Here is a 13,559-nt window from a genome sequence, read left to right as displayed (position 1 = left end):
CTTCTTTAGGTTTAGGCAACAAAACTACAAATTCTTGTAATTCAGTAAACTTACAAACATTTTCACTGAAATGAGAGCATGTCTGCTGAATAAATGAAGAATATTAAAAATGTAGTCAAACTACGATGACATTTATCTCATCCATACATTCTTCTTGAGTTAGATTTGTTCTTATTGCAGCCGTTTGAATTCAAGAGGCATGCTGAAGAGAAACTAAAGCTTTCTCCACAATCAAGATTAGAATCAGACGATTGTCTGTGAAACCAGCCGGCTCAACATGACAGAGATTAGTTGAATAATATGTGAGTGTTCACAGCTCCTGTACTCACTGAATCCATGTAATCCACAAGGAGAGGAGACAGTAACCTGGTCATGACTGAGTCCGTTCTGTGGTGGGGTTTTTACCTTTTTTTATTTGTAACTATAGCTCTCTGTATTCCCATGTGGACCAATCTCATGAGTCAGAACATGGTATGTGTGATCTTTTATTGTGCAATAAAAGATGACTTTCAACTTTCAGCTCTCCTTGCTGACTAATTCATTCATGATGTGGACCTCACTGCTGTAATCTCTTAATTCTGTTGACTTCCAGGTTTGTTGCCTGGTGACCCTAAACTGGTCAATGCGTTGCTCTGTTTTCTGCACATTGCATGCTGGGAAATGCTGCAGCGCTGAAAGGATTGAGCAGGTAGAGAACAAGAGTTCAAAAACAAAAAAACTTTTTTTTCGTTTTAAACGAAAAACGAAAAACGGCCGTTTTTAAGTTTTTGGTTTCTGAGTCAAAAAACGAAAAATGTTGTATGTGTAAATGTTATACAGAACTCTCACGTAATTGAGACTTTTCTCTCACACCCATTCTATGGGCTGTTTCTTTATATCAGCAGGTAGGAAGCACTATATGGCTCCTCCTTTCAACACACCTGACACTTCCACCTGATCCCTTCACTCCTCTAGGAAGGCTGTAGTCTGGTAGTTGTAGTTCTGTTTTCACCCAGTAGAGGGTACCAGAGGACCAGTAGCTTATTTCATGCTCCCATGCTCCAGGCTGGAGTCCAGTTACAGCCAGATACACATCTGTAAGATACACATCTGTAAGAAGGCTTATCTGTAGCTTATCTGAATAAGATTATTTCACAGTTATTAAGCAGTGAATATGTTCATAATGCTCTATGATTTAACTCTCAAAAGACACAAAGGTACATAATCCTTTTTGTTATGGCAGATTCCCATTAAGATAATGTATTGTATTTTTTTAATGATTTTTTGTGATGTACTATCTGTGCAGCGTGAATTAAAAGCCTAATTAATTATATGTGGAAATCGCCTTTGTGGTCCTTTCCAGCAGAGTTCCCCACCTCACGCTACCAAATGATTGTTCACTGTCTCAGAGTAGGCTACTAATAACTTCACATTCTACAACATTATCAAGCTAATGTTCAGTTTCATAGCTGTTAATTGTTGACTACATTACGTAGCCTACACAACCTATGGAATTTGTCAGTCCTGTGACATTACATACTCAACAAATCAATCTGCCAGCGTGGTATTGATCAGATTATATTGAGGGGCCGTCAGCTTTTCAATTTAGTTTGGAGGGAGATTCGGTATCAGTGAAGTCAGTGCATCTTATCGGTAGGCCTTCTGTAATGTTACCCACCACAGAGGTCAGAGGTCATCCTCAATCCACAAGGATTTTTTGGTTGTTTTTTTTCAAAAAGTTCAGCAGTCAAATTTTCAATTTTGACGCATTTATAGATGAAAAGTCAAGTCAATAATCGCAGTCAGTGAGTATGGTTGATCAGCATGTTTGCCAACCTTCAGAAATCATTGTCTAAAATGATGATTAATCAGCCTGAGTTCACTAAAAAAAACTGAACTCACTAACTTACTGTATTGTGTTTGGTGGTGTATGATGCTTTTCAATCATTTCTAGTCTGTTTGGTGGTGTATGTAATTCAGTTAATTTGTTCAACATCATGATAATGCTGATTTTTCAACCAGTGGTTATGACATTAATGCCAGCTAGACAGAAGAAAACTCTATCTGCTATGACAGAGTACTGTACTGAAGGCCTTTCCTTTACTCTGGTGACTCTCTTTACAGCCATCTGAAGACAGCAGGTCTCTGTTAAATCTGCAGTATCTGGAGTGATGATGTCACTGCTGAGCTGCAATTACATTTTGTTCAACCAGCGTCAGACTGTTGTAAAATAACCACAGAACCCTCTGTGCTTATGTGCACATCAAACATGTTAGTTATTCGACACAGTTTGTTCTGCACATCAACAGGCGTGTTGGAGACGGACACACGTATGTAAATTTATATAACAAAGATCTGGGCGTTTCAGGGAAGATAGAGTGATGACTTCTGCATCACTTCATACGTCTGATGTGATTTTATTTCCAAATGACCATATTAGCCTACCAGCACACAGACAAACTACATTGTTCTTTTATCATTTTGGTGTACTTAGAACACCTATGGAGACATCTGTGCATTTCCTTCAGAACGTAGGTCCAGGGGACAGCTGTTGTCATGGATACTGTCGTTCTCTGAAGACTCTATCATTCACCTCAGCAAACTTCATTGGCCTGTTGGACGCTCGTTCATACCCTTGTTGCTCCGCTTGCCATCGGTGGACAGCATTCACTCATTCATCCAGAGATGTCACTCACTTGTGTTTCGGTGTGATCGCATGTTGACAATGTTGAAGTCATTAAAATGCTTAAAGTCTTTTCCCTAACACTTAGTGTTCGACCAGCATCACAGCTCCTCAAGGTGCAAGCTTACCATTTTTCAGCTCTGTCTGGCTTAAGTGGATTGATTCTGGTAGGGCTATCAATAAATTGTACTAGATTTATAGAGTTACAGGCCAGCTTGAAACTCTCAGATTGTCACTAAGCCAGTGCCAATTACAATCCCCAATTACAATCATTTCAGATTTACTCAAATTTGACAACACCTCAGCTAAATTCGACACCGTTTCGCTAATAGCAGAGAGAGGTCTATAGCAGCCAATAATTGTAAGTGGGGCATTTGCAATGGTAATGTTTAGGGCCAGAAGTTCAAATTGTCTTGGGATTGACTGGGAAAGTAAAACTGACACATGAAATTTATTTGAAACATAAATAGCATCACCACCCGCCCTTCCTTTACGATCTGTTCTAAAAACATTGTAACCACCAACATGTATAATCTCATCAGAGGCAGAGGGTTTAAGCCATGTCTCAGAGATCACAATAATGTCTGGGTTAGCAGTCATAAACCAGGTATTCCGTAGGTCCAGTTTGGGCAATAGACTTCTTACATTAATGTGAAGAAAGCCAATTCCATGCCTGTTGGCAAATTCAGTTGGAGTTGAGAGATGGTGTAAATCCTCAGAAGTAGACGGGGGGGACAAACAAGAGCAATAGAATCAGTGTCCGTGAGAGAGACTTTTTGTCATTGGGAGAGGGATTAGGCCTATGGTGAGAGAACACACTGGAGAAGTCATGTGAAACAACAGAATGGAGTGCCAGTAAAGCACAGGAGAAAACATTTTTCGTTATATGATCAAGTATTAATACAATATATAATCGACTTGTGGTGAAGTTTGTCGTGAGTTGCCCATTTAGCGGAAGATCACAAACTCCCGTCGCAAATGAGTAAGGTGCACTGTCGTTCTGAAAGGACAGCGGCACGCACACACAACAGAGGACTAGAGTCAACGCAAACGTGTGTTTGATGGTCATTGTTGAAATTGAGACCCAGTTTGTGGCATCAGGAAAGAGGGAGAGAATAGAAAGAAAGAGAGAAAGTAGCAAAGAGAGGGAGAGAAAGTAAAGCAGTCACCTTGAGTAGGCTAAATGTCCAGCGGCTGTCGTGTTCAAACGTAGTACAGCGGTCAGAGATCCACCGTACTACGGAGCTCTTACTTTTTTTAACGTACTATTTTACAAAGTGGTTACACATCTGTATTTATACTTCTCATTTTCCTGTTTACATTCAGTTTATCTACCACAAATTTATATTATTTTATATTTATATGTTATATTTGATCCCTATATTTCAACTTTAACTTCTGCACTATTTTATGTTTTAGATTCTCTAGTAGGTGAGGTTGGAGCAAATATGATTTAAAAAAGGTATTTTTATAAAACGTCGCTATATCCTGGCGGTAGTGCATGAGACAGGTAACCTGAAAAATCATGTTCCTCCGGTGTCCTCCGGTGCTCCTAACGGCGTCTGCAAGATTTCACAGACCGGAGGATAACAAGCAGTCAGAACCGATCTGGAGCCGTGCCGTCTCTGAGCAGCTGTCAATCACTCACAAACTCTGATCAAACAGTCAAACTAGGCAGGGCTGATCAAATATGAATCAATATTATGTTACTGTAATGTCTATTTCTCTCCTCAGATGTTCTCAGAATCATCTTGTAGTGTACTGTTTAGCTGTAAAATGAGAAAGTTTGTGACCCGGCAACCATGTTGAGATCAAGTTGAGGAAATTCCAAGCACCGCCCACCAGCCGGAGCACACTTTATCATTTTAGATCGAAACAGTATTTCAGATTTCCATCATGTTCGCATACACACACTGTGCAGCTAATCGTCATCATCATATTTATCATCTAATGGCTTTCTGATGAGTCGGTTTAAATTCTGTCCAGAAAACATAAAAACCTGCAGAAACGTTTGTGGCTTCACTTTTTTTAAGTAGATCTCAGATAATGAGATAATGAGATAATGATCAAAAACTACTTGTCAGTTGTGATATTTTTTTAAGTCAGCTTCATAATTTTCTTTTTAAACATCAAAGTAAAACTTCTGAGCTATATAAAAGTAAACTAGAAACAACCTCGGAACATCAATAAAGACATAAACTTGAGTTTTCAATAAATGTTAAATGAGCTCAGGGGGAAAGTGGACAACCGGAGTTCTCATTTGAAAATCAAACCTCAGTTACAATTTGTTTGGCCCACAGCAGCATTTATTCCAACAGCTCTCCTCTGAGACTCATTGAGAAAGCTGTGCTGAGTATTCCTACAATGTTTTAATGACAATTCAGAGCATTTCTTCCCCTCTGATCCCAATATGACGCTTGGTTCACTCAATAGAGTGACGCTCGCAGCGAACACATTCATCCAAGAAGTTCACATCCAACTCTGCAGCCCAGAAGAAAATAAACTGAATTATCAAGTGTATTCAAAATAAATATGCTGGATCAAAGCACTTTTTTATTTGCAGTCTTGTAGGTTTTCTGTTGGATGTTTGCTTTGCTTTGATTGTCCTGTGAACGCAGAATGCTCAGTGAACTGCTCTCATTACAGACTATGTAAATAAAGGTTGAATGAACAGAATAATTGGATAAAATATATGTATATTAGTTGTGTTAGATACCTGAAAAAATGTAGTTTTGAAAACTACAGAAAATTTGAATATCTGAAATTGGTTTTGTCTTAAATTGTGTTTATTGTATAGAGACAACCAACGATTAATGCCGATTCTGTAGCTGTTGACAAAATAGTGAAATAAAGAACAGATGAATGTGTCTTCAGCATGAAAGATTGGATCACTGAAGATATTTCAAAAATGAAACCTGAAAAACTCGCTCAAAGTATTGATGGTGAGCTGGATGTGTTTAATGCAAAGTGGGATAAAGTTGAAAGTTATTTATTTGTTATACTGGTCAACATTTAAACACAAGATATTTTGTTATGTTTTATTTAAAAAATAAAATCTTGTGCATCATGAATTTATGGTCATGTTGTTTTGATATACACTGCCTTTACTTATTGCTCTCCTTGTCTCTTTCAACTAGCAGATAAGGACGATTTGTTTCTGACTGTAAAGCAGTTATTAATAATAGTTTGTTTGCTGTCTTGAACTTTGTGATGTAGAAATTAATAAATAAATAAAACAAAAAAATAGAAACATCCATGAAAATGTATGTACACACGTAGGCAAAATTGTTGGTAACGTTCCGTTAAAGAGAGAAAAACCCACAATGGTCACTGAAATAACTTGAAACTGACAAAAGTAATAATAAATAAAAATGTACTGAAAATTAACTAATGAAAATCAGACATTGCTTTTGAATTATGGTTCAGCAGAATCATTTTAAAAAACAAACTAATGAAACTGGCCTAGACAAAAATGATGGTACCCTTAACTTAATATTTAGTTGCACAACCTTTTGAGGCAATCACTGCAAACAAGTGATTTCTGTAACTCTCAATGAGACTTCTGCACCTGTCGACAGGTATTTTAGCCCACTCCTCGTGAGCAAACTGCTCCAGCTGTCTCAGGTTTGAAGGGTGCCTTCTCCGAATGCATGTTTCAGCTCCTTCCACAGATGTTCAATAGGATTTAGATCAGGGCTCATAGAAGGCCACTTCAGAATAGTCCAATGTTTTGTTCTTAGCCATTCTTGGGTGTTTTAGCTGTGTTTTGGGTCATTATCCTGTTTGAGGACCCATGACCTGCAACTGAGACCAAGCTTTCTGACACTGGGCAGCACATTTCGCTCCAGAATGCCTTGATAGTCTTGAGATTTCATTGCACCCTGCACAGATTCAAGACACCCTGTGCCAGATGCAGCAAAGCAGCCCCATAACATAACGGAGCCTCCTCCATGTTTCACATTAGGTACAGTGTTCTTTTCTTTGGATGCTTAATTTTTGCGTCTCTGAACATAGAGCTGATGTGACTTGCCAAAAAGCTCCAGTTTTGTCTCATCTGTCCAAAGGACATTCTCCCAGAAGCTTGTCAATATGCATTTTGGCAAATTCCAGTCTCACTTTTTTATGATTTGGTGTCCTCCTGGGTCGTCTTCCATTAAGTCCACTTTGGATCTGACACTGATGTACCTTGACCTTGGAGTTCACCTCTAATCTCTTTGGAAGTTGTTCTGGGCTCTTTGGTTACCATTCGTATTATCCGTCTCTTCAATTTGTCATCAATTTTCCTCTTGCGGCCACGTCCAGGGAGGTTGGCTACAGTCCCGTGGACCTTAAACTTCTGAATAATATGTGCAACTGTAGTCATAGGAACATCAGGCTGCTTGGAGATGGTCTTATAGCCTTTACCTTTAACATGAAGGTCTATAATGTTCTTTCTGATCTCCTGAGACAACTCTCTCCTTAGCTTTCTGTGGTCCATGTTCAGTGTGGTACACACCATGATACCAAACAGCATAGTGACTTCTTTTGACCCTTTAAATAGGCAGACTGACTGATTACAAGTTTGAAGATACCTGTGATGCTAATTACAGGACACACCTTAGTTTAATATGTCCCTATGGTCACATTATTTTACGTCTTTTCTAGGGGTACCATAATTTTTGTCCAGGCCAGTTTCATTAGTTTGTTTTTTAAAATGATTCTGTTGAACCAAAATTCAAAAACAATATCTGATTTTCATTAGTTAATTTTCAGTACATTTTTATTTATTATTACTTTTGTCAGTTTCAAGTTATTTCAGTGACCATTTTGGGTTTTTCTTTCTTTAACGGAAGGGTACCAACAATTTTGCCTACGTGTGTATTTCCCGATGAGCATCATTTCAGTTTTCTGGATATTCCAATATGGGAAGCTGGAAGGCTGTAACAGGGACATTGTTCATGTTTTCACCAGCCACGATGGAGGCTGGTATTGTTTTCACCTTGTGAGCCTGTGTGTGTTATCATGGCAAAATGTGGTCCTGGAGACACCTACTGTAGTGGGAACTACCACAGAAGCGGCCTTGAGTATTGCCAGGTGTTCATATTTCTTTCTCTCTATCTGTGGACAGATTTTGTTCGCAACCGAGCAAGATGCAGTCACGAAACTTTACCAATGTGTAGTTGAGATCAAAATTAAGGTTGATGGGTGTGGTCCAAGCAAGGGGGGGGGCGAAGGGGACATTGCCCCTGTCTCTGTTTAATAAAGTAACACAAACCATTGCCTGTCCAATGTGCGTTGACATTTTTATTGTTTCTCGGTGGAGAGCAAATAAAAAAACAGCGAAGCAACAGTGAATAATTTTTCTGTTTCTTTGAAGTCCCAGTTGTTGGTCTCTTTGTGTTCATTTTGTGTCTCTTTGTGGTTGTTTTGCATCTCTTTGTGGTTGTTTTATGTCTCTTTGTAGTTGTTTTGTGTCTCTTTGTGGTCACTGTGCATCTCTTTGTGGTCGTTTTGTGTCTCTTGTAGTCATTTTGTTTTTCTATGTGGTCATTTTTGCATCTCTTTGTGGTCAATTTTGTGTTTTCCTTGTGGTCATTTTGTGTCTCTTTGTGGTCATTTTGTCTCTGCGGTTGCTTTGCGTCTCTTTGTGGTCACTTTGTGTCTCTTTGTGGTAATTTTGTCTCTGCGGTCGCTTTGCGTCTCTTTGTGGTCACTTTGTGTCTCTTTGTGGTCATTTTGTCTCTTTGCGGTCGCTTTGCGTCTCTTTGTGGTCACTTTGTGTCTCTTTGTGGTCATTTTGCATCTCTTGGACCGGGCAAGACTGGCCTGTAGGCCTATACAGGTGAACCAACGGAGAACTTGCCATTTTTCTGGATAAAAAACTCTGTAACGTCTACATTTCTCAACCAATTTCAATGAGCCATTATTATATTAAAAGCTACATGGAGTAGAAAATTAAAGTTTTGTCTCTGGTTACTTAGAATCTCTGTATTCGCTCAGGAGAGGAATGTGTACCATAGGCTTACATGAACTGAATTACTTAAGTGATAGAAAATAATTCATTCTTCACTAGGAATTGTAAAAACTCATGTTTGTCAAGTATGGCTTTGGCTTATTTTCCTTGATTAAGGTTAACACTGTACTTGTAGAGAGGTCCCTATATAATATAATATATGATATGATATGATATGATATGATCTAATATAATATAATATAATATAATAAGATATAATATAATGTATGTCTATGTGTCTATGAGAGTATAGAAGCAGGGGGAAACCCCAACATGAAAATGAGACTCTCCTCTTCCAAGTTCCCAAGAACCACCAGCAACAAGGAATTGCAGCCCTTAAAACAGGCTTATTTAAAAAGAATGTCTTCAGGGTATGCTCACAACAACACAATGAAGAACAAAAGGAAGCTGAATAACCTAAACTTGGCTACTCAAAAAAGAAAGGAACAAAAGACAAATCACAAACTTAACTCCTAACCAAAATCTGGAGAAAAAAAGGGATAGAACAAAAATGCTACCTACCCCTACCAAACCTGGGCTGTTATAGCAATTTACAAAAATCCAGTACATTTAGTTGGCGTGTTCTTGCTGGCACTCTGATTGATTTTTTCCCCTCCTGAGTTAGTTGAGAAGACTTATCAAATTTTCTAAATTGAATTTTATGAATGCCTGAATGACCAAAACATTTGGTTTCAACTCTAGTATCCACCCAAGACTATGATGCACATTAGACTGGGATGGTTCTGTATATCAACTGGGGACAAATACGACAGAGCTACTGTTTGATGTTCTCAGTATTTTTGTATCTCTGTCCATTTTAACTGACTTAAACAGTTCTGAAATATCCATGAACCTTTTGAATCATTATTCATTATCATCATTATTATCATAATTATGTCTGTATTTTTAGGGAGAGTGGCCTTCACAATAGTCTCCAGTGGATTGTTGTTAGTGGTGTGTAATGTACAGGTAGACTGTGGTTATCTAGTTTTTATTCATTCAAAACTTAGTTAGTGTCACTGCAGGATGAGCTGCTGCTGTTTTGCTCATTGATTCTGTATTTCTTAGTTTGTAGACTCAGTACAACAGTGTAGGTATACATGGTCTAGTATACTACAGTCCCTGTTTTCTGGCCTGGGTGAGAAAAACTGCTTATTAATAAACCCTTTTTTCTCTTCTCTCCAGCACCTGTAGCAGAGGTTCTTAAATTAATTCACAAGAATACTTCATTTATTCTGAGGGGGAAAAAAAAATTCAACTTTATTGATGGATTTTTATTCACATACAATCAGTAAATCCTGGTATGTTTCCATCTTTCTATCTGCATATTCACTTCAACAAAAATCAGTCTGTTGAACCAACATGTCAACACTTTATGACATTGTCATTGTTTTGCATCTCTTTGCGGTCTTTAAGTGTCTTTTTGTTTTAATTTTGTGTCTCTTTGTGGTCGTTTTGCATCTTTTTATGGTTGTTTTGCATCTCTTTGCGGTCATGAAATGTCTCTTAGTGAACATTTTGTGTCTCTTTATGGTCGTTTGCATCTCTTTAGTCTCTTTGTGATCATTTGTGTCTCTTTGTTGTTGTTTTGCATCTCTTTGTGGTCTTTAAGTGTCTCTTTGCGGTAGTTAAGTGTCTCTTTGTGAACACTTTGTGTCTCTTTGTGTTCGTTTTACATCTCTTTGCGGTCGTTAAGTGTCTGTGAAAATTTTGTGTCTCTTTATGGTCGTTTTGCATCTCTTTGTGGTCATTTTTCATCTCTTTGTCGTCGTTTTGCGTGTCTGTGGTTGTTTTGCATCTCTTTGTTGTTTGTTTGCATCTCTTTGAGGTCGTTAAGTGTCTTTTTGTGTTAATTTGTGTCTCTTTGTGGTCGTTTTGTGTCTCTTTGTTTGTTTTGCATCTCTTTGCAGCCGTGAAGTGTCTCTTTGAGAACATTTTGTGTCTCTTTGTGGTTTTTTTCTGTCTCCTGGGTCGTTTTGCATCTCTTGGTGGTCATTTTCTGTCTCCTGGGTCGTTTTGCATCTCTTTGCGGTTGTTTTGCATCTCTTTGTGGTCATTTTCTGTCTCCTAGGTCGTTTTGCATCTCTTTGTGGTCATTATTTGTCTCCTGGGTCGTTTTGCATCTCTTTGCGGTTGTTTTGCATCTCTGTGGTAGTTTTGTCTCTGTTCGTTTTGAATATCTTGTAGTCGTTTTGTGTCTCTTTGTGACCACAAAACGACCACAAAGAGACACCGGTGTCTCTTTGTGGTCGTTTCGTGTCTGTTGTTGTTTTGCATGTCTTTGCAGTCTTTAAGTGTCTCTTTGTTGTAATTTTGTGTCTCTCTCTGCAGTTGTCATTTTGCATTTTTTTTGTGGTCATTTTGTGTTTCTTTGTGGTCATTTTGCATCTTGTTGTGTTTTTTGTTTATCTCTCTGGTCGTGAAGTGTCTCTTTGTGGGCATTTTGCGTCGCTTTGTTGTCATTTTGTGTGTCTTTGTAGTCATTTTCTTTCTCTATGGTCGTTTTGCATCTCTTTGTGGTCGTTTTGCATCTTTGTTGTCATTTTGTGTGTCTTTTTTAGTCATTTTCTGTCTCTGTGGTCGTTTTGCATCTCTTTGTGGTCGTTTGCATCTCTTTGTGGTTGTTTTGTGTCTCTGTGGTCGTTTTGAATATCTTCTACTCGTTTTGTGTCTCTTTGTGGTCATTTGTGTCTGTTTGAGGTCGTTTTGTGTCTTTTGTGGTCGTTTTGAATGTATTGTAGTAGTTTTTGTGTCTTCTTGCAGTCTTTCTGTGTCTCTTTGCAGTCGTTTTGTGTCTCCAAGTGATCATTTTATGTCTCTTTGTTCATTCAGTGTCTCTTTTATGGTTGTTTTGAATGCCTTGTAGTCATTTTGTTTCTCTTTGTGGTCGTTTTTTTCTCTTTGTGGTAACTTTGCATCTCTTGGTGGTCATTTTGCATCTCTATGTCGTCGTTTTCAGTGTCTTTGTGGTTGTTTTGCATCTCTTTGCTGTCGTTGAGTGTCTCTTTGTGGTGGTTAAGTGTCTCTTTATGGTCGTTTTGTGTCTGTTGTTGTTTTGCATGTCTTTGCAGTCTCTTTGTTGTAATTTTGTGTCTCTTTGTGGTTGTTTTGAATATTTTGTAGTCGTTTTGTGTGTCTTTGTGGTCATTTGTGTCTGTTTTGGTCGTTTTATGTCTGTGGTTATTTTTAATGCCTTATAGTTTTTTGTCTCTTTGTGGTAACTTTGCATCTCTTTGTGGTCTTTTCGTGGTAGTTTAGTGTCTCTTTGTGGTTGTTTTTTATATCTTTTCATCGTCGTTAAGTGTCTCTTTCTGGTCATTTTCAGTCTCTGAGGTTGTTTTGCATCTCTGTGTTTTTTTTCTGTCTCTTTGTGGTTGTTTTGAATGTAGTTGTCAGAAATGCCAACAACAATAATAATAATGAACACCCCCTGACTCTCAATAGGTTTAGGAAAATAATTTTAAGAGAAATGAAAAGACTCCCATTGTGTTTGACAGCTGTGCAGAACGTATCAGAAGAAGTAGTTAAAATGCCCAATGATTGCATATGTCCACAGTTCAATTTATTAGATGGTATTTTTTGTTTGTTTTTAAAATATAAAAGAAAAGAAAAAAAACTTTCAACGCAAAAGAGAAAAGAAAAGCAAGAAACCTTTGGAAAGCTCTCAAAAAGGGTATTCCTTTCTAAGCCCCTTAAATGCATGTAAACATTGACTGTGATTTAATTTTATATATGAATAATATTAATACTCAATTGCTTCCCAGATACAACATTGTGATATTTGCAGGAGTGGATGGTCACGTGTTCTGTGCTCTATGATTGGACAACGGTGTCACGTGTTAATGAATTACTCATGTTCTACCTTCACCGTCAGAGACTGTAGGTGTTGAAAGTGACCAATCGAAGAGCGGACACATCAGCCACTGTCTATTCCATTCCCGCCTCCAAAGTCTAAAAAGTCAACTTGACGAGCGAGCGAGTTGAGCAGTTGCGAGCGCGTAGAGAGGGTCGAGCGAGCGCTCATAACAGCCCTGCGCTCGCAGGACTGCATTTGTGCACGCGGAGCAGAAATGCTCCCTCTTGAGGATGCTTTTCTGCTTATTTTTTCTGTGCGCTCGGGGATTTTGATCCCAATTAAATGCCATAGTTAAACCTGAGGTGGGGGGGGGGACACACGGGTGCTGAAAATAATGCAGCAGCCTGCTGCAAAAATTTAAACAGAATCAACTTTTAGGGAAATGCAACATCACAGTGTGTTGGTCAATCACGTAACTGCTGATCCAGGGCTGTATAACCCAGCCATGAGGGCGCTCATTGCTGCAACACCTGATCTGGTACAACCTTATACAATCGTTTTGTGTCTTTGCTGCCTTTGTGTCCTTGTGGTCGTTTTGCTAAATATTTCCTGTATGAATTAAATGTATTGATTGAATAATTTTACACATAGGCGTTCGCATTCATATATTTACATGAATGTGTACAGTAGACATAAATAGGGCTCCCCGAAAGTCACAGTGTAATGCATTTCTTGCAGCATTTCTTGCAGGTCAAAGCTCCTGTGGAGAGCTGAAACTTTCTCTCTTTGCTCTGTCTTTCTCAGTGACCCATTTAGTTTATTCTCTCTCTCTCTCACACACACACACACACACACACAGAGGAGGTTGCCATTAGTGGACAGGTTATGTGCTGGTCTGCTTCCATCGATCAGGTTGAAAGAGAAAGCTCCTGTTCCACTATAAATACTCTCAGTGCTGCTATCAGTGCCCTTGTGCCTTTCTCCTCCATCTTTACCTCCGGGTCCTCCATCCTTCTGTTCCTCTCTGATGCAGCTATTTCTGTATCCATCTATAAACTGTGGTCACTCAGCCTGGTGTCAGGTTGCTGGACAGACCAATAGGTGACACA

Source organism: Sebastes umbrosus, chromosome 1 (genome assembly GCF_015220745.1).
Source record: "Sebastes umbrosus isolate fSebUmb1 chromosome 1, fSebUmb1.pri, whole genome shotgun sequence".
NCBI classification, from domain to species: Eukaryota; Metazoa; Chordata; class Actinopteri; order Perciformes; family Sebastidae; genus Sebastes; species Sebastes umbrosus.
The sequence above is the reverse complement of the archived record's forward strand: the minus strand, read 5'-3'. Positions refer to the sequence as shown.